General features: G+C 43.6%; 1 protein-coding gene across 2 annotated transcripts in view; it reads left to right on the forward strand.

The window, feature by feature from the left end:
- Window positions 1–25,560, forward strand: part of FARS2 (phenylalanyl-tRNA synthetase 2, mitochondrial) — a 649,181-nt gene that overhangs the window by 301,506 nt on the left and 322,115 nt on the right. The gene's annotated exons all lie outside the window — the stretch shown is intronic.

Consider the following 25,560-nt stretch of genomic DNA (forward strand, 5'->3'; position numbering starts at 1 on the left):
TTTATTGACTACCCAATCTCCCAAATAGGGGCAAAAACAAGTTCTAACTCAAATTGTTACATTAAAATTGGATAAAAAACACCTGTGTGGAAAAAAAGCTTAAAAATATGTATCTCCCTTCTCGCTTTCATCTGTACTTAGGTGAGTTCCTGAGAACAACGAGGATTTTAATCTTGTGAGAAGATTCTCCTGCACTGTGCTGGAGCATCTTCTCATTGGATTTAGAATTATGACCATTCCTATGAGCTCAGAAGGATTGCGATATTTCAGGAATTCAGACACTTTGATAAATGTGCTGGCATATCATGAGTTTTGTCCAATGTGGTGCATGCCACCTCCTAGACCTATCTCCATTATTTGCATCTCACAGGTATATAGTGCTCCCGGAGGAGACACTCAAGGTTTTTAGAGGAGAGAAGTGCACACACAACAGCTATGCTAAGCCCTATTCACAGAGGGGTTTGTATTTTGTTAATGAGTTCACATATTACAAAGGCTTCTGTGAATGGGCAGGAGGAGGGAAGGTGTGGGAATAGCAGCTGCATCAACTCTGCACTTAAAGGAGCAAGGTCCAATGTTGGAGCTCCAAAAGCTATCTTCCTGGAGTGCAATAAACCTGTCAGATGTGAGTTAAATAGATGTTCACAAGTAGCATGCACCGTTTGGACTTAACATGGAATGCCTGTACTTTATTTTACAAAGTAGATGAAGTCACGGAGTTTAGCTTTAAATGGACATTTCTTAAAACAGATGCTGAGGTTTGGTGTAGTCCTCTTTTTCCAGCATTTATTTAGCTTTTACCTGCAAGAGTATATTTATGTGTTCTTGCTTTTAGTTATGATGTTCTGTTGCTCAAAACAATGAATATTAATTTCAAAGGTACAGTACATTACATTTTATGTATTGGTATTATTTTGACAGTGGTGTACCCCTAGGCTGATAACACAGGGGCAACTTTGCTGCTGGCGATCCTGCCACTGACAAATTGTCAAATTTGCCAGCAGCAGGATCACAAAGAGGCAGCTTTTTTGTCCTTATGCAATTGTTCCTTTTGTAACTAAGGCAGCAGGATGTTGCTCCCATCGCTAGCGATCAAGACTCAGCAGCATTTGGGCCAGTAAAAGAACCACATCTCGCTGATGTGGCTGCAGGGGGAACAATTCCATAGGGACACACAGGCAGCCTTTTTAGCGAACCTGCCACTGGTAAGAATTGTCAGAATCGTCCTACATGTCATCAGCCTTAAGAATCATGCATACACATGTTAATGCTTTATTGATAAACTTACATAGAAATGTTTTCATCAACATACTAATGACTCAGTATTACAAATAAACGTTAGAGAAATCATCAAGTGTTCCTGAATAATGTAAACATGCGTCCTGAGTGTTCAGAAAGGGAGGCATGTCACTTTCCTGTAGTTAGTCCAAGACACTGATCGTCTCAGAGGAGAGTGTTACTTTTTAGACTACATTTCATTACTTACCACCTCCTTTCCAACCTTCAAAATTCAGGAATTACCTGCTAATTAATACAGTTGTGACTCACACGCCATCTGCCAGTGCTAGGAACTTTCTGAAGTCAGTACTAGGAAATTTCAGTCCCCTACTGCAAGTCACCCCCACTAAGCAGGTGGTGTTATCGTCTTAATGACACTGACTGAGTGAAGGAGGGTAATAGTACTGACACAGATAGACGTATACAAATGCATAGTTTAAATATGCCCCTGGAATCTAGAGCAGGCAAGAATATTAAGTGCTTCATCTTAGCATTTGTGAAGTCAGAATATGTTATTCAAAAAGAAAATCTGCTTAAAAATTGCTTTATATGTCCATACGTACCATACGATGCTTGTCATTTCACACAATAACCTGTTCAGCAAGGTTATCCTATAAGCATTGCATGATTGTACTTCACCTTATATCATGTTTTTACTGGCAGGGCCAATAACCTCAATAAATGCCCCTCTAATTTCCCTGGAGCTTAACTCCCTGAAGTATATGTAAATACCTTTGTGGTTTTGGCTAGACTAGGGGATCATTACATTGCCTGTCAGAGTATATTTGTTGTCTGTGTCCACTGGAGAAATTTCTGCACACTTGCAGTTTTACAACAGGACACAACAGGAAGTGAAAGTGGAGTTCCACCCAAAAATGGAACTTCTGCTTATCCGGTTCCTCCCCCCTTCCAGTGTCACATTTGGCACCTTTTAGGGGGAGGGGGGAGCTCCCACTTCCGGCGATAAATTGCCAAAGAATCCGCGGCGAACTACGCCATGTCCAGCCCCTCCTCCGCCCCGCTGTCTTCTGGGAGAGACCCAGGTCCCAGAAGACAGCAGGGACCAGTCAGGATGCACAGCGAGACTCGCACATGCGCAGCAGGGAACCGGATCGTGAAGCCGCAAGGCTTCACTTCCTGATTCCCTTACCAAAGATGGCGGCGCCTCCACCCGCGAGCTGAGGAACAGGTCGGCTTCGGATGAGGACATCGCAGGCGCCCTGGACAGGTAAGTGTCCATATTTTAAAAGTCAGCAGCTGCAACATTTGTAGCTAATAAAACTTTTCAGATTGTGAAAATGATCTATGCTGCCAGAACTGCCCGTCACCCCCTTCTTTTGCTATCTACGGATGCAGAAAATACTTTTGATAGGGTCAGCTGATAGTTCATGCGTGCCACCTTGGAACATATTGGGCTGCGGTCTTCCATGCTGAGCTGGATCTCTTCTCTTGCCCCTCGGCCTCTGTCAAGGTCAATGAAACGCGTTCTGATTTTTTAATGATCACGAATGGAACGGGCCAAGGCTGTCCTCTATCGCCCTTCAGTTTTATAATTTCCTTTTCTTTGTACAGTATGGGCAGACTCCGGAATTACAGGCTACCAGAAGACTTCCGGGGGTTCACAAGGGGTCGCTTTCAAAGACAATTTGATCTTTTTGACTGACCTGCTGATGTCGCTGCCAAAGTTGCTTCAATCGTTGCGTACATACAGTGCCTTAAAAAATTATTTATACCCCTTTAAATTTTCCAGATTTTGTCATGTTAAAACCAAAAACGTAAATTTATTTTATTGGGATTTTTTGTGATAGACCAACAGAAAGTGGCACATAATTGTAATACTGTAATAATACAGCAATACGGGGCATTTTTACCCCCTTCCTGCCCGGGCCAATTTTCTGCTTTCAGCACTGTAACATTTTGAATGACAATTGCGTGGTCATGCAACAATATACCCAAATGACATTTTGATCATTTTTTTTTTTTACCACAAATAGAGCTTTCTTTTGGTGCTATTTGATCACCTCTGCAATTTTTATTTTTTTGCGCTATAAACAAACATAAGTGACAAATTTGGAAAAAAAAACAATATTTTTAACTTTTTGCTATAATAAATACCCTCAGTTTAGGCCGATATATATCCTTCTACATATTTCTGGTAAAAAAATATCAATAAGTGTATATTAATTGGTTTGCGCAAAAGTTATAGCATCTACAAAATAGGGGAAAGATTTATGGCATTTTTATTTTTTTTTACTAGTAATGACGGCGATCTGCGATTTTTGTTAGGACTGTGATGTTGCGTCGGACATATCGGACGCTTTTGACACTTTTTTTGGGACCATTGACAATTATACAGCGATCAGTGCTATAAAAATGTACTGATTACTGTATAAATGTCACTTGCAGGGAAAGGGTTGACACTGGGGGGCAATCAACGGGGTTAAATGTGTTACCTAGGGAGTGATTCTAACTGTGGGGGGAGGGAATTGACTGGGGGAGGTGAGCGATCGGTGTCCCTATATACAAGGGACACATGGTCTGTCTCCTCTCCCCTGACAGGATTTGGATCTGTGTGTTTACACACACACAGATCCACGTCCCTGCTCTGTGACAAGCAGTCGGGGGTGCCCGGCGAACATTGCGGCCACCGGGCACGCACATCAGCTCCCAAGTGACGTGGCGAGCACACCCCCTAGACGACCGGGAAGCCGAGGACATCATATGACGGCCGCCCGGGATAGCAGAGCCACCTTGCGGCCCTCATATTACTATGCGCGGGATGGGAAGTGGGTTAAACAATGATAAGAACATGGTATTGAATTGGTTAATTAACCTGCTGACACCCCCACGGGGGAGAATATGGCTAGGTATAAATTACCAGTTCATTGATGAAACAAATGGGCTTTGATAAAGCACAATTTTTGTGCAAAACATGTAAGCCATTCCTCTCTTGCTTGTACGTGTAGTGCTCCTCTTGGTTTTATGTGAATAAAGGCATTTGGATCTCAGTTTGGTGTGCAGCCAACCGGACTTTCCTTTCATTAGCAAATTTCAAGTCTTGCCACAGATTCTCAAATGGATTTAGCTCTGAACTTTGACTGGGCCAGTCTAACACATGAATATGCTTTGATCTAAACCATTTCATTGTAGCTCTGGCTGTATGTTTAGGGTCATTGTCCTGCTGAAAGGTGAACCTCCACCCCAGTCTCAAGTCTTTTGCAGACTCTAACGGGTTTTCTTGTAAGATTGCCCTGTATTTGGCTCCATCCATCTTCCCATCAACTCTGACCAGCTTCCCTGTCCCTGCTGAAGAAAAATATCCCCACAACATGATGCTGCCACCACCATGTTTCACAGTGGGGGTGGTATGTTCAGAGTGATGTGCAGTGTTAAGCCCCATACACACTTTTCAGTTCTCTGCAGATTTGTGTCTTAAGATTTACCAAAACCATATAATGAGGTCAAACCTTAAGAGTTTCAATTTGTATGTAATTAGGCAGGCCCTTGCACTACATGGTTTTGCTAAATCTGGAGACAGAAATCTGCAGAAAATCTAATAGTGTGTATGGGGCTTTAGTTTTCTGCCACACATAGGGGTTCATTTACTATAGCGCCGCAGCGCTAATTATCACAAATTAGTGCTTAAACGGTATTTACTATAGCGTTGGTAAAAAAAATACTCCCAAAATCGTATTTATTGTAGTTCCCTGAAACCAAATAACGGCCAAACCCTTACTCTGCTAAAACCTGGAGTACTGCACATGAAAATAATGTTTAGAGCATGATATAATTGCCTAAATTGTACTGATATATGCGCTATATTATTGAAAGATAATCTGCTTTTAAACTGTGTCAAAAAGTGATTCCTACACTGAAATATCTTTAAAAGTCTGAGAAGAGATAAATTCCCCTTTCTTGTACAACTAGGTGCCAACACAACTGAGCATGCTCAGACCTGCAAATAGCTCTCGTTTTAGCTCCAATGTCTTTTTTACAAGGCGCTATAGTAAATACCAAAATGAGCACTGTGTTAAAGAGCATTTTTTGGGAGTGAAAATCGGCGCTATTATAGTCCAATGCAAGTTTTAGCCATTGATTCTAATGGTACAATTGTAACTTCCCCAAATAAATCCTTTTAATGTTCTCTGAAATAAATTTTACTTTGCAACATTGTTGCTTCTACTTCAACTATTGTGTTTTTAGGAATGTGGAACGTTTTGGTAAAATATTTTTTTTCTCTGTCACTTTCACTTGTTACTCTCCATCTTATAACAATCTTTACCCCAAACTCACACAGGTGTCTTTACAATCCACAAACAATACTATTGCTGATGCAAATTTAAAATGAGTCACAATTTTTTGTGCATTTTATTATTTCCAAATAATCATAATTTGAGCCCAAAAAAATGTGATATGTGTACCAACATCAGAAATCAAAATGTAATTCCCCAAAAATTGAAGGCAATATCACTATTCTACACTCAGCCACAAAGAACCACCAAATATCACAGAATAAATCAAGAAGAAAAACTCTTGAGTAATGTAATTCCATCACCTGTATGTCCAATGAAATGCAGTACTTATGTGTAGGAGGTTTCCACATGTGGCAGCTGCATGGGTTAGAGGTTAGAACTTCTCCTTAGCATCCCTGAGCGTCTGGGTTCAAATCCCAAACATTCCGCTTCATGTAGAGAAGTTGTCTCATCTCCCAGGTCCTAAAACTGTCTAAATGTAGTATTTATGTGCAGGAGGGTGCCACCACCATTGTAAATCTTGCCAGATAGAAGCCAAAAGTATTGGGACGCCTGCCTTTACACACACACATGAACTTTAATGGCAGCCCAGCCTTAGTCCGTAGGGTTAAAATTGATTTGGCCCACCCTTTGCAGTTAGAACAGCTTCTGGGAAGGCTGTCCACAAGGTTTAGTGTGTCTATGGGAATGTTTGACCATTCTTCCAGAAGTGCATTTGTGAGGCCAGGCACTGATGTTGGATGAGAAGGCCTGGCTCGCAGTCTGTGCTCTAATTCAGCCAAAAGGTGTTCCATAGGGATGGGGTCAGGACTCTGTGCAGTTAAGTTCCTTCACCCCAAACTTGCTCATCCATGTCTTTATGGACCTTGCTTTGTGCACTGGTGTGCAGTCATGTTGGAACAGGAAGGGGCCATCCCCAAACTGTTCCCACAAAGTTGGGAGCATGAAATTGTCCAAAATGTCTTGCCTTAAGAGTTCCCTTCACTGGAACTCAGAGGCCAAGCCCAACCCTTGAAAAACAATCCCACATCACAATCCCCCACCACCAAATGATTTGGATCAGTGCACAAAGCAAGGTCCATAAAGACATGAATGAGTGAGTTTTGGGTGGAGGAACTTGACTGGCCTGCACAGAGTCCTGACCTCAACACAACAGAACACCTTTGTTTGGCCTGAGAAGGTCAGGTTTTTTGCTGTGATTTGTGGGGGAGAAGGAATGATATTGTGCCTATTGACAAATGCCCAACTAGGGCTGTTTGCTGAAATTCTTGTGCATTTTTTTTCAAAAGTGGGTTTATGTGGCCATGCTGTCAATGTTGCGTGTGTGCATTGTTCCTGTCTGACCATGCAAACGTGGTTTGGGAGCATGTGCTGACTTTCTACTCTTTGATCTCAATGCTTAATCATGTACACAGAAATGCAGCTTCCAGCAGAACATGGTCACCAATGTATGTATGTGTGTGGATTTGTGGGGTGGTGGTGGGTGTTCTATTTTGAACGTGTGCCTTTTTTAATATTATGTTGGAATGCTTTGTAATAATGACTGTTAAGTATGTTTCTATAATCTTGCAGATAAAAATGTGATGTGTTGCCCATTATACACTGAAAGTAAAGCTGTGTCCACTCTAAGGTTTAGACAAATTTTAGATTGTAAGCTCACATGAACAGGGCCCTTAAAACCGAATTACTAACTGTTTTGCTAAATGTAGCACCATATATCCTGTAGAAAATTTTTTGAAGCTAGTAAATGTACATAATTTTGTTTCTGCTGGCAAAATAAAAGTACATGATTGAGCTTATTTGTTTTATTTTTGTTTTTGTTTCTTTTTTTCTTTTCTTTCTTTTTAATTCGTTTTGGGGAAGTGCAATATATTTTATATCTTATAATTTCGATATGTATTTGTGCACCAAAAACGAGTCTCTTCAGTGGAATCGTTATATATAACAGCTGTGGAGAATTGCAGGTAATGAATTCAGCTGGTGGATAGGCAGTGTTGTATGTGCCAGCCCTGGTTCACATTGGTGTGATTTGACATGTCAAATCGGTGGCAATTGCACCGTTCTAATTGGTGCGGCGCTGCAATTTCCAAAAGTAGTTTCTCTAGTACTTTTTGGCGACTTCGGGGTGCAATTTTTTTATTGACATCAGTGCAGAAACCTGCACAGATGTCTCTGAAATTCCCCCCGCAGTCGGGACTCACATGCGGGAATGAAATTGTGAGTTCAGCTGAACTCGCATGATTTCTTCCCGCTGTCAGTGTGAACCAGGGCTCAAACTGGGCCTTTTGGCTTTGTAATTCACCTGCTGCTATCCCAGGGACACCATTTCTTATTGAACTCCCTTAAGTTTACCTTCAGATATTATATGTAGAAATACAGATTTGCATATCTGCAAATAAACAAAAATAAAAAAATTCTAATTGTTGTTGCGAACAAATATCCAAACAGCGTGGTTTCACCTTCTGACCCAGAAATGAGTCATTGTAATCACCTGGAAGTTCCTTTGCTGGTCAGAATCTCCATCTAGGTGGACATGGCGAGGTCCCTCTTTAGCAAAGAGGAGGTGCCGCTCATTTGCTGGGTAAGTGTAGGATATGTACTTGTGCTTACTCAATGTGGGGGTGGATGTGGTAGTTAGATTTGGTGTGGATGGGGTTTATAGATTTGTTTGGCTTCACCACACATTTACTTCTGGCCCATGTGCACACATCACTTCATGCATTTGTTCTGCTGATGTAAATCAGTAAGGACTATGCAAATATAAATGAGAGCTCCTTTCTATTAAAATATATATGACTTGTTTCACAGTTGGGTGACTTTTCCAGCAAATTTGGACCTCTGAGTTGCATGACAAGTTGTACCCCATGATTCTCAATGATAACTATTCATATCCGTGCTACTTCAAGTTGCAACAACTTCAAAGTAGTCCCTGTACTACTTTGGTGTGACTTTCATGTGACTTGAGGTACATAGGGCCCAATATTACACAGACATTCCCAGAAGTTGGGGCCAAGTTGCAGCAGCAAAGTGGCAGCAAAATAGTGTGACTTTCAGGTCGCAGCAATGTGAATGAGATTCATGGATAATACCTTTTGTAGCGCTGGTAGATTTGCAATCTACTGCATGTTAGGTAAATTTAGTAAATTGTGTGTTAGGAAGGTTAAAAGTTCGCCTCTGTTCCAGCTTGGCTGACGTTGTGAGTGTTTCCGTGCTGACCAGTGGGTGTCGCTGTTACCACTGGTCAGGGTTGGAAAGGCGACGTGTTGAAGCGTATGGATGTTCCTCTGTCCCGGAGGCACGCTCGGTGGAGGTGGAACTCCGAGTTGCATTCTGGGCGAGGGTATTTATGGGACAGACGCCATATTTTGGGGTTTGTTTTACAACCACCTGCTGGCCCTCCTGGCCAACAGGTATGCATTAAGGAGCTACCTCGTGGTCCTCCGATCGGGAGGCCCACGATACAACGGCGCAGGGGTGGGTCCAGAGGCTTGTCTGGAGCCTGCCACCGCGGCCGAGGAATGGTCCTGAGCTGTCGGTCCTGTGTGACGAAGCTGGACAACCGAGGAGATCCCAGGGGAGGACCCATCTTGGAGAGATCACGCTGCATGCTGGTCTATAGAGGGGCCTGGTGACTCGGTTGGAGGACGTATCCAAAAGTGACTATACAGCATAGTGTTGCCGGCTCAGCTTAAAGGTTCAAGCACTTTGACTGAGTTTCACTACAGCAAATCTATACATCCTGTGGCAGAGGATCGTACGGATTTTATTCCATGACAAGTCTGTGGCAGAGACTTTGATTTGTGTTGCGTGCTGGCTGCTGGACCGGTGGGAGAGGCCTATACAGACGAGCAGGGAGTGTGTCCCATGAGGGGAGTGCATTTCAAATAGTATTTGAATTATACCAAGACCTTTTGCCAAGAGAACCCTAACAGAGAATATTTGAGTTTCTTCTGCGAGTTTCCTTTCTACCTCTTTCCTGCTACTTCCTAAGTTGTTTGTTTAACAAAGCATTGAAAACGTACTCCAGTGTTGGTGCGTGTGTCGTCCAGAAGTAAACTCAACGGAACCCCTAGACCCGGTGCCGGTGAAACAGAGGGAAGCAGAGTGAAGGTAACAGACCCGCTTAAACCAGCAGCTCCACCGTGAGTTAGTGCTACACTTTGAATTAGGCCCTATTCTCACTTGTGCATTCTGCAAGTGGGTCAGATTCGTTCCTGCATGACTTTGGTTTGACTTTGATGCAACTTGAGGTCCATATACAGCAAGATTACACAGGCATTGGTCACACAAGTGCAAATGGGGCCTAATTCAAAGGTGTTATTAATGAATCTCATTAGGTCCCTTTCACACTTGGCTGACTTTTCATGAAACTTGAGGTCCATAAGGACCCTTTCACACTTGAGCGACCTGAAAGTCCTGCGATTTTGCAGCACTTTTTGCGGCAAATTTTATATGATTTGAAGCAATGCCAGTGTAATCTTGAGGTCTATGGATGCAGGACAAGTCGCACAAGTGTGAAAGGGGCCTTAGGGCCGGTTCATACTGCTGTGCTGTCTGACATCGGATGTGATTTGCCTCGTACAAATCACATGCAATGTCTGTGTGATGCAAACTCAGCCATACAGGTTGTATGGTTGAATTTGCATCGCATTTGGACCTAACTCGCACAGGCCCCTTTTTTTGGTCTGCAGGAGAATCGGATCGCATGGGTTTTGTCTGAATTTGCAGTTCGCTCTGCGATATGTGAACTGATTTGAGGGTGTCATTAGCTTTCTACTGACACTCCCAGCAGTTTGCATATGGCAGTGAGAACTGCCTACGAGATGTATGCGATGTGTGTTTTGCAGTTTTCAGAAACACTCTACATTCCATTTACATGGCTTCCTATGGTGCTAGTTCACATCTATGTGTTTTGCGGCCAGTGCGTTTTTGGAAATGGTCGGGGACTTTTTTCACACAATTTGGGAGTAATAGATTTCAATGGAACCGCACCAGAAACGCAACTGTTGTGTTTGTGATGTGATTTTTGAAGTGTTTTGCGGTTATTATTTTGACACTGTATATAGCTGGTTGCTAACCGGGGGGCTGGGAAGCCAGGTGCCGCGTCCTTAACAACCAATGGCTTCCCCACTAAAAGTAAAAAAAAATGCCAGTCAAATGAATTGCAAAAAAACTGCATGGGGTACCCACCCCCAGGTCTATACCAGGCCCTTCGGGTTTAGTATGGATTCGGAGGTCCCCCCAAAATCCATACCAGACCCTTATCTGAGCACGCAACCTGGCAGGCCGCAGGAAAAGAGGGGGGCGAGAGAGCGGCCCCCCTCTTCCTGAACTGTACCGGCCACATGCCCTGCCCCCCAAAACACCTTGTCCCCATGTTGATGGGGGCAAGGGCCTCTTCCCCGTAACCCTGTGGTTGTGGGGGTCTGCGGGTAGGGGGCTTATCGGAATCTGGAAGCCCCCTTTTATAAGGTGGCCCCCAGATCCTGCCCCCCATGTGAATGGGTAGGGGGTACATTGTACCCCTACCCATTCACCAAAAAAAAACAGTGAAATGTGATAAAAAAAACACGGCGAGGAAGAACACAGCGGTGAGGAAGAACACGGCAACGAGTAAGAACACAACAGTGGGAGAAGTAGGTGGTGTCGGGAGAGACAGCAACAGGAGAAGATGACGGCGGGAGACACAGCTCAGGGGGAGAAGATCACTCAGGGCTATTTTACAAAAAAGGAATTGTCAAAAACTGGCTATTGTTTTTGTAACATTTCACTGCTTTTTTTTGTGAATGGGTAGGGGTACAGTGTGCCTGATACCCATTCACATGGGGGGGGGTGCTGAGGCCACCGGGCAAGGGTTGTGGGGATGAGGCCCTTGTCCCCATCAACATGGGGACAAGGTGTTTTGGGGGGACCCCAAAGCACCCTCCCCATGTTGAGGGCATGTGGCCTGGTACGGTTCAGGAGGAGGGGGGCGCTCTCTCGCCCCCCCTCTTTTCCTGCAGCCTGCCAGGTTGCGTGCTCGGATAAGGGTCTGGTATGGATTTTGGGGGGGTTCCCACGCCAATTTTTTTCACATTTTTGGCGCAGGGTTCCCCTTAATATCCATACCAGACCTGAAGGGCCTGGTATGGATTTTGGGGGGACCCCATGCATTTTTTTAAATTTTGATGTGGGGTTGCCCTTAATATTCTTACCAGACCCAAAGGGCCTGGTAATGGACTGGGGGGGCTGACGCCATTTTTTTTCAATAATTTTTATCTATTTTGCCAGTATCCAACAATACATTACAGCCGCGAGCAGTTTTAAATGAAATGTTTTTTCTTTAGGAATGTCATTTTGCTGTGGTACTGTTCTAAACATGGGAAAGATGTGCTACTTTACAGGCATACTAAGGACACCCCTCCCCCCGGCACAATATTTAAAGGAATATTTCATGTTTATTGTTTCACTTTAAGCAATATTAAACTCACTGCTCCTGGAAAAAAAATGCTTTTTTTTGCATTGATACATGTCCCCTGGAGCAGGACCCGGGTCCTCATACACTTTTTATGGCCATAACTTGCATATAAGCCTTTAAAATTAGCACTTTTGATTTTTCATGTATGTGTCCCATAGACTTTTAACGATGTTCGCACAAATTTTTGGCTTGTTCGCAAGTTCTGGTGCGAATCGAATCGGGGGTGTGTGGCTCACCCCTACCCAATGGCACATGAGCATGGTTGGTACCATATTAGTAATGCCTCAAATGCAAAACATTATTGTATACAAGGAAAAGAATCAAATATTAGTAATAGTAATTTTTATGTATGATTGTGTTCAGCTCTATAGCGTAGTGGTATGCCCTGCTACCTTCAATTGTTCAAGCCATGGGTTTAAATCCCACTAATGGTATCACCTCATGAAACATTGTACTCAGCAGTATAATTAGCAAATGCACATCATTTTGGTTATTGCATCATTTTAACTCTTCAAATGCATGTAATGGTATGTAATTATGCAATAATATTATGGTGTGGTATTAAAAAAAACAGCTATTCAAAATCAAGGAAAAAAACGGCTTAGGCCCTTGTCCCCTTGTTGATGGGGACAAGGGCCTCATTCCCACAACCCTTGCCCGGTGGTTGTGGGGGTCTGCGGGCAGGGGACTTATCGGAATCTGGAAGCCCCCTTTAATAAGGGGGCCCCCAGATCCCGCCCCCCCATGTGAATGGGTATCCAGTACATTGCACCCCTACACATTCACCAAAAAAAGCAGTGAATTGTGACAAAAAAAACAATAGCTGGTTTTGGACAATTCCTTTATTAAAAATGTCTTCTTCTTTCCCTGCTCCTTCCTCCGGTTTTCTCTTTCTTCCTCCAGCTTCTTCTTCCTCCGCTTCATCTTCCATCTTCCTCCGCTTCTTCCTCCGGTCTTCTCCATCTTCCTCCAGCTTCTTCTTCCCTGGCTTCGTCCTCCGATTTTTCTCCTCCGCCACTCCCACCACTGACCTGCTGAACATGAAAACAATGAACCTGCTCCAACACTGCAGCCAGCCGATCTGTCCGCTTCCGTAGCGCACATATCATATATAACTATGGGGCGTGGCCACCAGATGACGTCATCAGGAGACTTCACCCCCTTGTGACATCACTGACCCATCATGCCCCATGCGATAAAGTCACAAGGGGCGGGGTCTCGGAGTGACATCATCCGCCACATCGCAGCATCGGAGGAGGTTCGCTTTTTTGAATGTTCAGCGGGAGCGGCGGAGGAGAAAGACCGGAGGATGGACCGGGGGGGAAGAAGCCGTAGGAAGATGGAGAAGACCGGAGGAAGAAGCGGGGAAAGTAGAAGCTGGAGGAAGATGGAGAAGACTGGAGGAAGAAGTGAAGGAAGATGGAGGAAGAAGCAGCTGGAGGCAGATGGAGAAGACCGGAGGAAGAAGTGGGGAAAGAAGAAGACATTTTTAATAAAGGAATTGTCAAAAACCGGCTATTGTCTTTTGTCACATTTCACTGCTTTTTTTGGTGAATGTATAGGGGTACAATGTACCCGATACCCATTCACATGGGGGGGGCGGAATCCGGGGGGTGTCGTGTTAAAGAGGGCTTCCAGATTCCGATAAACCCCCTGCCCGCAGACCCCCACAACCACCGGGCAAGGGTTGTGGGGATGAGGCCCTTGTCCCCATCAACATGGGGACAAGGTGTTTTGGGGGGACCCCAAATTACCCTCCCAATGTTGAGGGCATGTGGCCCATACGGTTCAGGAGGAGGGGGGGCACTCTCTCGCCCCTCCTCTTTTCCTGCGGCCTGCTGGGTTGCATGCTCAGATAAGGGTCTGGTATGGATTTTCGGGGGGGACCCCTACGCCATTTTTAAAAAAAAATTGTCCTGGTGTTCCCCTTCATATCCATACCAAACTTGAAGGACCTAGTATGGACTGGGGGGGGGGGGCTACGCCGTTTTTCTCTTTGATTTTAACGCCAGCAATTCATTACAGCCGCAAGCAATTTTGAATGAAATGTTTTCCTTTAGAAATGTCATTTTGCTGCAGCACTGTAATAAACATGGGAAAGGTGCGCCACTTTACAGGCATACTATAGACACCCCCAGGCACAATATTTAAAGGAATTTTGATTTTTTATTGTTTCACTTTAAGCGTTATTAAAATCACTGCTCCTGAAAAAATGTCTGTTTGAAAACATTTTTCCTAATTGATACATGTCCCCTGGGGCAGGACCCGGGTCCTCATACAGGGGCTGAAGTGGTTAAGTAGTGGATATGCATGGATTATTTTTGGAGAATAAGGATATTTTTAGTGGTCCTTTGACCAGAGAGTCCTGGCTATCACAGCACGGTGGAGATGGATGGAGAGATCTCACTGTTTGAGTCACAAACAGCAGAAAAAAATCAGAATGAGTTAATAAAAGCATGCACACGTCTTCTCATTTCATTGTATTTCATTGTATTTCATTATGTAAGGTTATCTTTGAAAGAACATGTACTGAAACTGCAAAGCAAAGAGGTCACAGGATTTTAGGCAAAAGGCTGTTAATTAAAAGGTTTCCTTGGCATTCTAGGTTTGAAACCAGGGTGTGAAAATTGTTAACTGCAGTTAAGGAAGAATAGTGTAGATAAAGACTGAAAGTGGTGCACTCAGAATCTGGTGCAGTTGTGAATAGTAGCCAATCAGCTTCCAACTTCAGCTCGTTCAATTAAAGTGGGTGTAAACCCACTTTAAAAAAAACAAAAAACTAACACCTGCAAGAGAAAGGCATAATGAGCTAGTATGCATAGCATACTATGCGGCTCTGCTGCTGTGATTGGCCAGAGCCGCGATGACGTCACTCCAGCGCATGCGCGCGTTAACGGCACACTCACTGAAGCAACGGCACATGTGTGCCATTGCTTCAGTTTGTGTCAGTGCGCATGTGCCGATGACGTTGGCACATGCAAATACAGGGGATATCTCCTAAACCATGCAGGTTTAGGAGGTATCCGGGGTACATACAGGTAAGCCTTATTATAGGCTTACCTGTAGCACAATGTGTTCTGTAAGGGTTTACGACCACTTTAAGCTTTGGTGATAAAACCTGGAAGCTGATTGATTTCTTGGCAGAGCTGCACCAGATTTTGCGCTCTGCAGTTTTAGTAAATAACCCCTATAGTGATGATATAATTATATTCAAAAACGAAAATAAACTTTGTATACATTTGTGTTCTTATTTTTTTTTATTGTTATTGTTGCTAGCATTAGTATTATCCATCCACAGCTGCAGGGCTTATAGGGAAGGATCAGAACCTCTATCAGTGGAAAAGTGTTTTTTTTTCTTTGTAGAATGAGGAATAGAGAAAACTATTGTCAAGCTTTTATTGCTGTTTGTGCCCCTGTTGGCAGGAAATGCTTGTTCCCATGCTTGGGCCCCAGGACAAGAAATGTGGGGCAATTTTCCCTGCAGTGATACATATGGCAAAACCAGAGAGGGCCTAACTTCTTCCCCCTTTTAGGGCCAGTTCACACCTGATGCAGTTCTGTGTGCTTTTTTTTCTGCACTAAAAATGCATGCACAGTGTTTGTGCCCCTGTTGGCAGGAAATGCCTGTTCCCATGCTTGGGCCCCAGGACAAGAAATGTGGGGCAATTTTCCCTGCAGTGATACATATGGCAAAACCAGAGAGGGCCTAACTTCTTCCCCCTTTTAGGGCCAGTTCACACCTGATGCAGTTCTGTGTGCTTTTTTTCTGCACTAAAAATGCATGCACAGTGTTTTCCGTGTATTCCAATGGCTCTAGTTCACACCAGTGCAGTCAGTTTCCGGTGCAGAAACTGACCGGAACTGACTGTATTGGTGCAGAAAAAACGGAACTACATGGAACTCCATTTGGTGTGAACTGGCCCTTAGTCAAAACCTGGAGTTAGGTTTTAACTGCAGTCATTAATGGTAGATGTTACATTCCTATGAGGCTGATGCAGGGTTAATTGTATTTGACTACTTCCTACATATTTGCTTTTGCTATCATTAATGTAGGTGGGTTTGTTTTTAATACCATATAACACCATTTAAACAGTGTAAACTTTGAAATGACTCACAAGTGTTACATAATGAATAAACTATGAGAAATAGAACCAGCAAGCTACTGAAAGATTAAAAGATTAAATAAAGCATCAAAATGATGGTTTCCTTTTATCTCCCATCCTTTTTTCCCCATTAAATATACTTATTGTGTTCTGTCATGCAGTGGATACTGTGGTGAGAAGCTAGAGCCTATTCATCCACAGAGCACAACAATGGCATTTGTTTCAGGTTAAAATAAGAATACAAAGTGCACCTGTCAATACTGTTAAATACAGTGCAGAGGGATATTGAATATGAATTTTGACCAAACTTCAGTAGTGGTTCTAATGAAAGCAATGCTGGTTGTCCAGATTCTCTTCTACAGAATACAGAAAGTAGAAAAGGTGACCATTATAAAATCCTCAGAGGTAGCAACTGGTGCTAAGAAAGATACTTCCACAGCATGTTAAAAGAAAAGGGAATAAAAACACAATATAGCTGAGATAAGTAAAGAATCGTTCCAGTAAATTATAATTAGTGGAGGGGATATTGTTAGTATGGTCTATGAATAATACTTTTTTGTTAACCCTTCGGCACAGAAGCATCAGTTGTCCATAAACACATATGTGCGGATATGGGAATTAACGACAACCCTCTTTGCCCCAGCATATATGCGTTACATTGGCGGCAAGAGGTTAATAAAAGGTAGTAAGGAACCTATCAAGGTAAATCTAGAGAGCTTCCATTACTTACTTGCTTTTAAATAGAATGGCTCTACAGCTGTCATCCATATTCTTCCTTCACTATTTATTTAGCCACTGACCTGGAACAAGCAGGTGCATATTAGGTGTCAGTAATTTTGATTTGCGCGTGCTTATTGCAGGCAGTTGACTAATTAACCCTTTCCTGCTCCCTTAAATTTGAAATTAGCTTCTCCCAAGGCAGTTCCTTTGCCAAGAATGTGTAAGACTCTTTTTTCTTCAGCTGCAGCACCTTCTGGAGATTGTTCTGATCTCCAGGGGTGGGCAGCACTGTGGGGGAAACCAGACACTTCACTGGATAACACTCTGAGAGTTAAGTGATTAGCATGATTGAACCTTTCATTGCTACCGGTGTCGCTGTGTTATGGCAGGGCAGTCAGAGGAAGGAATCAAAATCACAGGTTTGTTTTCTATCAAGTTAATATAAAGAAAGAAAATTATTGCACAGGTAGAAAATTAAAAATTAAATCAAAAAATGAATATAAGCTGCTGGCAACAACACAACAGGACAGTTGGTGATAGAAACAAATATAACATAAGTTGCCGCGCTAAACAATCAAAATAATAAAAATATTGATTATCGATGCAGGCAGGCCCGGGAGAGGGTCACTCCCTTCTTGGGTCTATCCTCTCCTCCCCCCCGGGGATCTCTGAATGGCTCCCTACTCCATCTTCTCTGACGGTGGCATTCCTACCTCCTATGTCAGAGGGGGTCCTTCGGAGTTTCCCAACTTGCCACCTCATGTAGGTGGGTTATACTGTGAATGGTTAACTAGTTTTAATTTTGTACTAATTTTTGTGAGGGGTTTTTTGTATCTCCTTCTCTACCTCTCCCCTACCGGATTTTTTTCCTCTCTCTTCCCTCTCCCTCTCAACCCCTCTTGGATGCCATCCGTCTCTGGGGCCTGGTTCTCGCTTGGGGGGTCGCGGACCTCCAAACCGAATCCGCCTTGGGGATTCGATCCGTGGATCTCCTATATACCTGGGCTCTACCAAACCCACTAGGTAAGCTACTATTCCCCCCCCCCCCAATTTACCCACCATGATTGACATACTTTCACTAAACGTGAAGGGTCTTAACTCTAGTATTAAGAGAAGCCTAGCATTACAAGAGTTTAAGCGGTCTAAGGCTGACATCATTTTCATTCAGGAGACACATCTTGCTAAAACAGGCACCATGACATTTGTGCGAAGACACTTTCCTCAAATATACAGACCTCCGGTCCGCATAAATGAGCAGGGGTAGCAATCCTTTTTAAGCAAGGTTCCCCCTTCCAGTTACAATCTCTATATTCAGATCCACTAGGACATTACCTCATCCTCCGAGGCCTATGGAAAGGCACTAATATCACTATATGCAATGTCTATGCCCCAAATCTCCTTTCTGTCCAAAGCCTTTAATCGCCTTTTTGCGGCCCCTCACCAGTATCTGGTGATTGGAGGGGACTTTAACCTGATTCACTCCCCAAGTCTTGATAAACATTCCATGGGTCAGGGGAAAACCCAAGTAAATACCGATAGAAAAGCCACCCTATTTCGCCAACTAACTAGAAAATATGCCCTGTTTGACACCTGGCGTACCACTTATCCATCAGCTAAACAATTTACTTTCTATTCCCATCCCCACAAGTCCCACTCGTGACTAGATTACTTTTTTGTTAATGCTCCGACCCTGAGAACATGCATGGACTCAGATATTCAGGCTATCTCATGGTCGGATCATGCCCCGATTACACTCTCCCTGGCACTTTCCCCAGGCTCCTTTCGTAAATGTCATTGGCGTTTGAATGACTTCCCACTTAAACACGACCCATCTAGAGTGGAATTGGAACAAACCCTGAAGCTGTACTTTGCAGAAAACTGTTCCCCTGAGGTTTCCACTTCATCTTTGTGGGAGGGCCATAAGGCGGTCTTCAGAGGTCAATGGATATCGATCTCCACTGCCCTGAAGCGGAACGCCAATGCAACACGCCGCACCCTCTTAGACAAACTTAAACACTTAGAAGCACGCTTGCTCTCCTCCCCGTCCCTAGCTACCCTTAAGGAACTCGTCAGTGTCAGGGTTGAACTGAGAGACATAGACTTGGGTAAGATAGAAAAGGCACTAATCAGGCTAAGACAGACTTATGATAAGGCAAATAAGCCGCATACGCTCTTGGCGAAACAACTTCGTGACAGGGCGGCGACTACAGCTATTACTCACCTTAGAGATGCAAATGGTGTCCTTCAGTCTCATCCTACCAAAATAGCCCAGCTTTTCCATGACTACTACTCAGCTCTGTATAATGACCCAAGTGTTCCGCACAACCCATCTCCCCCTGACCTATCCCAGGCCATCTACACCTATTTAGTGGACTCTGATACACCTAGGCTCTCCTCGTCTGCCCTGGAGTCTCTTAATGCCTACATTACAGAAGAAGAAGTGACAGAAACGATTAAATTGTTACCAAATAACAAAGCCCCTGGACCTGATGGACTACCGTACCTTTACTACAAGACGTTCCTACCACTTCTACTCCCCCACATGACAAATCTCTTTAATTTATTTCTCTCTGATACATCTATCCCTAGAGATATGCAAAATTCTTACCTGACACTAATCCCAAAACCAGGAAAAGATCACACTCTCCCATCCAATTACAGACCAGTAGCACTCCTCAATACAGACTTAAAAATTTTCACAAAACTGTTGGCGAATAGATTAAACAACTTTATGCCGTCTTTGATCCATAAAGACCAAGTAGGATTTATTCCTCTTCGACAGGCTGGAGATAACACCCGGAGGGTCATCGACCTGGTGGAGGTTGCAAACAGGAACAAATTGGAGGCAGTACTGCTCAGTCTAGATGCCGAAAAAGCCTTCAATAGGCTAAGTTGGCCTTTCCTGTTTGCGACTCTCAATCGGGCTGGTATCGAGGGCCCATTCCTTCGAGCTATTTCCCACCTATATTCGGCCCCTACTGCCCAGGTTCGCACTCAATTCGCCACCTCCCATACTTTTCAGATCTCTAACGGGACTCGTCAGGGCTGCCCACTCTCCCCTCTTCTATATGCCCTATGTATTGAACCTTTAGCAGCCCATATCAGAAACAACCCAAGTATACATGGTATCCCAGTTCGTACTAGTGATTTTAAGATTTCCTTATGTGCGGATGATGTCCTTCTCACTCTCACGCAACCTCATATCTCTCTTCCGAATTTACAGGCTGAGTTAGATTGGTATAGTACCCTCTCGGGTTATAAAATTAATGGAGGTCCTCCCTCTCAATTTATCCCATCAAACACTTTCAGCAAACACATCAGCACTTTCGCAAACATTCAACTACTCTTGGCAGTCCTCTTTCTTAAAATACCTTGGGGTACATATTACACCCACATACGACACTCTATATAAAACTAACTTTGCCCAACTGTTTACCTCTATTAGAGCCTCCCTGACCAAATGGAAATCTTTGAAATTATCCCTTTTCGACAGACTTGCAACCCTAAAGATGACGATATTACCTAAACTATTATATCTTTTTGAGATGCTCCCTATCCCCATTCCATCCTCACACCTAAAGAGACTCCAGGGCGACCTGATAAATTTTTTCTGGAACTATAAAAAACACTGAATTGCTAGATCGGTTCTATATGCTCCTCGTAATCAAGGCAGACTGGCATTTCCCAACATAGCTAAGTATTATCTAGCTGCCCAGTTAAGACCTGTAGTCTCTTGGTGTACTCTACATGCCTATAATCGGTGGACACAGATTGAAAAGTTATGGTTAGCCCCCATCCATCCGAACTCCATGCTTTGGAGTTCTGATGTACCACCAAGCAGCGTACAACTGCTAGGACCAATGGCCCTCTTACGCACACTATGGCGACGTGCCAAATCGGCATACCCGTTTTCTACCACCTCTTCCCCAGTCACCTCATTCCTATTTACACCCAACATTCCTGACAACTTAACCTCACAGATGTCTCATTTCTGGATGGATAAGGCCTTATTCCGCTATGGTCAGTTAATTGATCCTAAAACCAGATTACTAAGATCCTTCCGAGAACTGCAAAACGCCTTTGACATTCCCAAACAGGCTTTTTTCAGTTACTTACAAATACGTCACTACGCACAATCACTAGTGCCGAATTTGCGATTCTCTCCCCTAACCGACTTCGAAAAGCTATGTTTAGAGGGTTCATCCCCTAAGGGCATGATCTCCCGCACCTATCAGATTCTGATCACAGATTTTTCACCAGATGGACCGCGGCATACCTATATGGATAAGTGGGAGCAGGCCTTGGGCACAGATATATCCTTGAAGACCTGGCAATCCATATGGATTCAGGCCTCTAAGAGCTCCATATGCACGCTCTATAAAGAGAATCAATATAAGATCCTATTCCACTGGTACCAGACCCCTGACCTGCTCCACTCCATATACCCTTCGGTGGATCCCCATTGTTGGCGATGTTATAAAGATAGGGGGACGTTATTTCATGTCTATTATTATTATTATTATTCAGGATTTATATAGCACCAACAGTTTATGCAGCGCTTTACAATATAAAAGGGAGACAATACAGTTATAATACAATAAAATACAAGAGGATTAAGAGGGCCCTGCTCAGAAGAGCTTACAATCTAATAGGGTGGGGCAGGTGGTACAAAAGGTTGTAACTGTGGGGAATGAGCTGGTGGAAGTGGTAGGAGATTAGTTGGAGACGTGATAGGCTTTCCTGAAGAGATGAGTTTTCAGGGATCGCCTAAGGGTAGTAAGAGTAGGGGATAGCCGGATAGATGGAGGTAGCGAGTTCCAGAGGATGGGAGAGGCTCTGGAGAAATCCTGGAGACGAGCATGGGAGGAGGAGATGAGAGAGCTTGAAAGCAGGAGGTCTTGAGAGGAGTGGAGAGGTCGATTTGGATGATATTTGGAGACAAGATTAGTGATGTAGCTCGGGGCAGAGTTGTGAATGGCTTTGTATGTTGTGGTTAGTATTTTGAATTTAATTCACTGGGTGATTGGGAGCCAGTGCAGGGATTGGAGTAGAGGGTTGGCAGACACTGAGCGGTTGGTAAGGTGGATAAGTCTGGCAGCAGCATTCATGATAGACTGAAGAGGGGATAGCCTATGGAGAGGTAAGCCAATGAGAAGGGAGTTGCAATAGTCAAGGCGAGAGATAACAAGGGAGTGAATGAGGAGCTTGGTGGTTTCATTTGTTAAAAAGGGGCGAATTTTAGAGATGTTACGGAGGTGAATTCTACAAACTTTTGACAACGATTGGATTTGAGGCTGAAATGACAAGTCAGAGTCTAGGATTACACCTAGTACCCTGGCGTGAGGAGAGGGACTGATGGTTGTATTGTTGATTTTGATGGAAAAGTCATGGAGGGGTGCACGGGCGGGGGGGGGGAATATTAATAGCTTAGTTTTAGAGAGATTTAGTTTAAGGAAGTGGTGCCACATCCATGCTGATATGTCAGTTAGTAAGTTAGTTATGTGAGAGGAGACTGAAGGAGTGAGGTGAGGAGTAGACAGATAGATTTGGGTGTCATCAGCGTATAAGTGGTATTGGAAGCCGTGGGCAGTTATTAAGTGACCGAGGGAGGAGGTGTAGATAGAGAAGAGAAGGGGTCCAAGAACCGAGCCTTGGGGGACCCCCACAGAAAGGGGCAATGGAGAGGAGGAGACAGAGTTGTAGGTGACACTGAAGGAGCGCTGTGATAAATAGGCAGAGAACCAGGAGAGAGCAGAATCTCGGAGGCCAAGGGAATGTAGCTTATTGAGAAGGAGCGGGTGGTCAACAGTATCAAAGGCCGCAGAGAGGTCAAGTAGTAGGAGTATGGAGTACTGGCTGTTGATTTTAGAAAATCGTTAGTGAGTTTTAGTAAGGCAGTTTCCGTGGAGTGCTGCGAGCGAAGGCTAGACTGTAAGGGGTCAAGAAGGTTATTTTCATTGAGGTAGGAGCTAAGACGGTTGTAGACTAAGCGTTCTAGAAGTTTAGAGGTGAATGGGAGCAATGAGATGGGTCTTAAGTTGTTCAGGTTGGTAGGGTCCAGTGAGGGCTTTTTAAGAATGGGAGTGATCTGCGCATGTTTTAGAGGGGAGGGAAAGATGCCGCTAGAGAGGGAGAGATTGAAGATGTGGGTGAGGGAGAGTAGGATAGAAGAAGAGGGTGACCGTAGTAGTTGTGAGGGAACAGGATCCAAAGGACAATTGGTTAGGTGGGCATCCGAGAAAATTTTTGTAACCTCTTCTGTAGTAGCCAATTCAAAAGAGGAGAGTGTTGAATGTGCTGCTAGGCAAGGTATGTTGGGTGGGGAAGACATACGCACAGTGGAGATGTCCTCACGAATTGCATCGATCTTGTCTTTGAAGTGATTGGCAATCTCTTGGGCAGTGAGTGAGTTAGTGGGTAGAGGGGGTGGTGGACGAAGCAGAGAGTTAAAGGTTGAGAAGAGCCGACGGGGACTGGATGACAAGGAATTAATAAGAGACACAAAGTAGGCTTGTTTGGCAGCATGGAGGCATGAATTGTATTTTGGACCTGCTCTCTAATCATCCCTTATTGATGTATGGTGCAATCCCTGCTCCAATCCATCTTTGATACTGGGGTGCTCCTCGATCCGAAGATCTTTCTTTTAGGTCTCCCACCTGCCACCTTCTCTAAATGATCAAAAAAACTATTAGCCCATGTACTTACTGCAGCATGATGTCTGGTGGCCCTAAAGTGGAAAAAGAGGGAATCCCCCTCACTGTCTGAACTGCACTCCAGGATCAGAGATGTTAAAAGAATGGAATATCTCACGGCCTCATTAAATGACACCCTTGATAAACATAACCGTATATGGGAACCTTGGGTCCTGTTGGAGACTCCTGCGACCTAATGCTCCGCGCTTCTTGAGTACCTTTGGCTCGCTCCCTCTCGGGCTGTCCTGGGCTCTGGAGCGGATGGTTGTCCTCTCTTTTTCTTTCTTCTTATCTACTCTTTTATTTTCTCCACCTCTCCATTCTAACTTTCTCCCCCCTTTTTTACATGTTTGTGCACCTATGCAAAGGGTAATATTGGATGTAATATCATAGATGTATGATGATCCAGCATACTCCTTTTGATCAATCACTATATGTTTACATTGAATTGTCCCCATCGATCAAAGGTCAGTTGATTGTTTGCCAGACTCGCCTGTAATACTACAAATTGTATTTTCTGTACCCTTTGCTGCAGATTTGAATATTTTCTTGAAAAAATAATAAAAAATTTGTGAGTTTAAAAAAAATAAATAAATAAATAAAAATAGTCAAAACAGTGTCCATATATATATATAAGCATGATGCCCCCGAGGATGTCAACTCTGACGAAATGCGTAGGCTGGTGTGTCCATGTCTGTGATGTTAGTCGCAAGTTGAGCCTGTCTACATGTGGACTAGTTCCTGGGAACCATTTATTTTTTACATGCTTGATTCATCTGGAGTTCTGTGAGTTCTTAGTATCGTTTTTTTTTTTTTTTTTTTTTTTTAATGATATACCATACAGTTTTACACTATGTGGACCATTTTTCTTTTCTCTATGGTTTGTGAGTTGGAGCGATTTTCATTGTCAGCCATGACACTATCCTATTCAGCCTAAACAGAGGGAACTGAATAGATCTTCTGTGTGTCACTCACGCTTTTCTAGACTCTTATAATTTGGAGTCTAGTCCTCTGGTAAGCAAGCATTCTACATGATTCAAGGTGGGGGTGCACCTGGGTGAAAATTTCACTAATTATTTGTTCACTTACATTGGATATTCACTTCAAGAGACTGTTCACTTACTTATGTTATGTAATGTTACTTTTCACTTATGTTATATTTGTTTTCTATCAATCATGTTGCTTTTGAGATTGATGTAGAATCACGTAGAAGTGACTTTGGTGGCTGTAGAGCAACCCAGTCATTTCTACATGTCTCCAGTGCTGCACCCCCATCACGTTCGATTCCCAGACTCACCTGGATCCTCCTTGAACATGAGACCGAAATTCGGAATTTTGAGTGATAAACTTACCCATCTCCTCAACTTAGAATGATTCCAGAAGTGTTCAACTCTGAACACCTCCATGTTCAGAGCTGTCAAAATGCAGAACAACCGATCAATGAATCTTTGTCCCCAGTCTGCGTAAACTACAGGCAGAGGAAGTATTAGGGGCCTGATAGGCCCTTCATGTCTACATAAAAATAATATTCCACCTATAAATTACTTATTAGGCCCCCCATGTTATTTACCCTGATTATGACAGCCCAGCTATAGTATATCTATACCCAAGAACAAAAATCTAATATATTGCAGCTTATCAGTTCTTGTGGTGCCTGTATGTGTTTTGTGCACTAAACTGAAATCCCCAAAGTTTTTTGCTTGATTTATTATTATAACTACAGGACTTATATAGCGCTAACAGTCTGTGCAGTGCTTTACAACATGAAGGCAGACAGTACAGTTACAATACAATTCAATACAGGAGGAATCAGAGGGCCCTGCTCATTAGATCTTACAATCTAAAAGAGAGATGTTGGAGTTCTCTGATGGCTTGTTATATGGGTGTATATTTACTATATTGTGGCTAATGATTAGCACTCCCGTTTCATTCATATGTCCAGAGATTGATTTCCACCTGGCTCATTGTCTGGTGTATAGTTACTATATTGTGGCTAATGATTAGCACTCCCCTTTCATTCATATGTCCAGAGATTGATTTCCACCTGACTCATTGTC

The sequence above is a fragment of the Aquarana catesbeiana genome, linkage group LG05 (genome assembly GCF_042186555.1).
Source record: "Aquarana catesbeiana isolate 2022-GZ linkage group LG05, ASM4218655v1, whole genome shotgun sequence".
Lineage (NCBI taxonomy): Eukaryota > Metazoa > Chordata > Amphibia > Anura > Ranidae > Aquarana > Aquarana catesbeiana.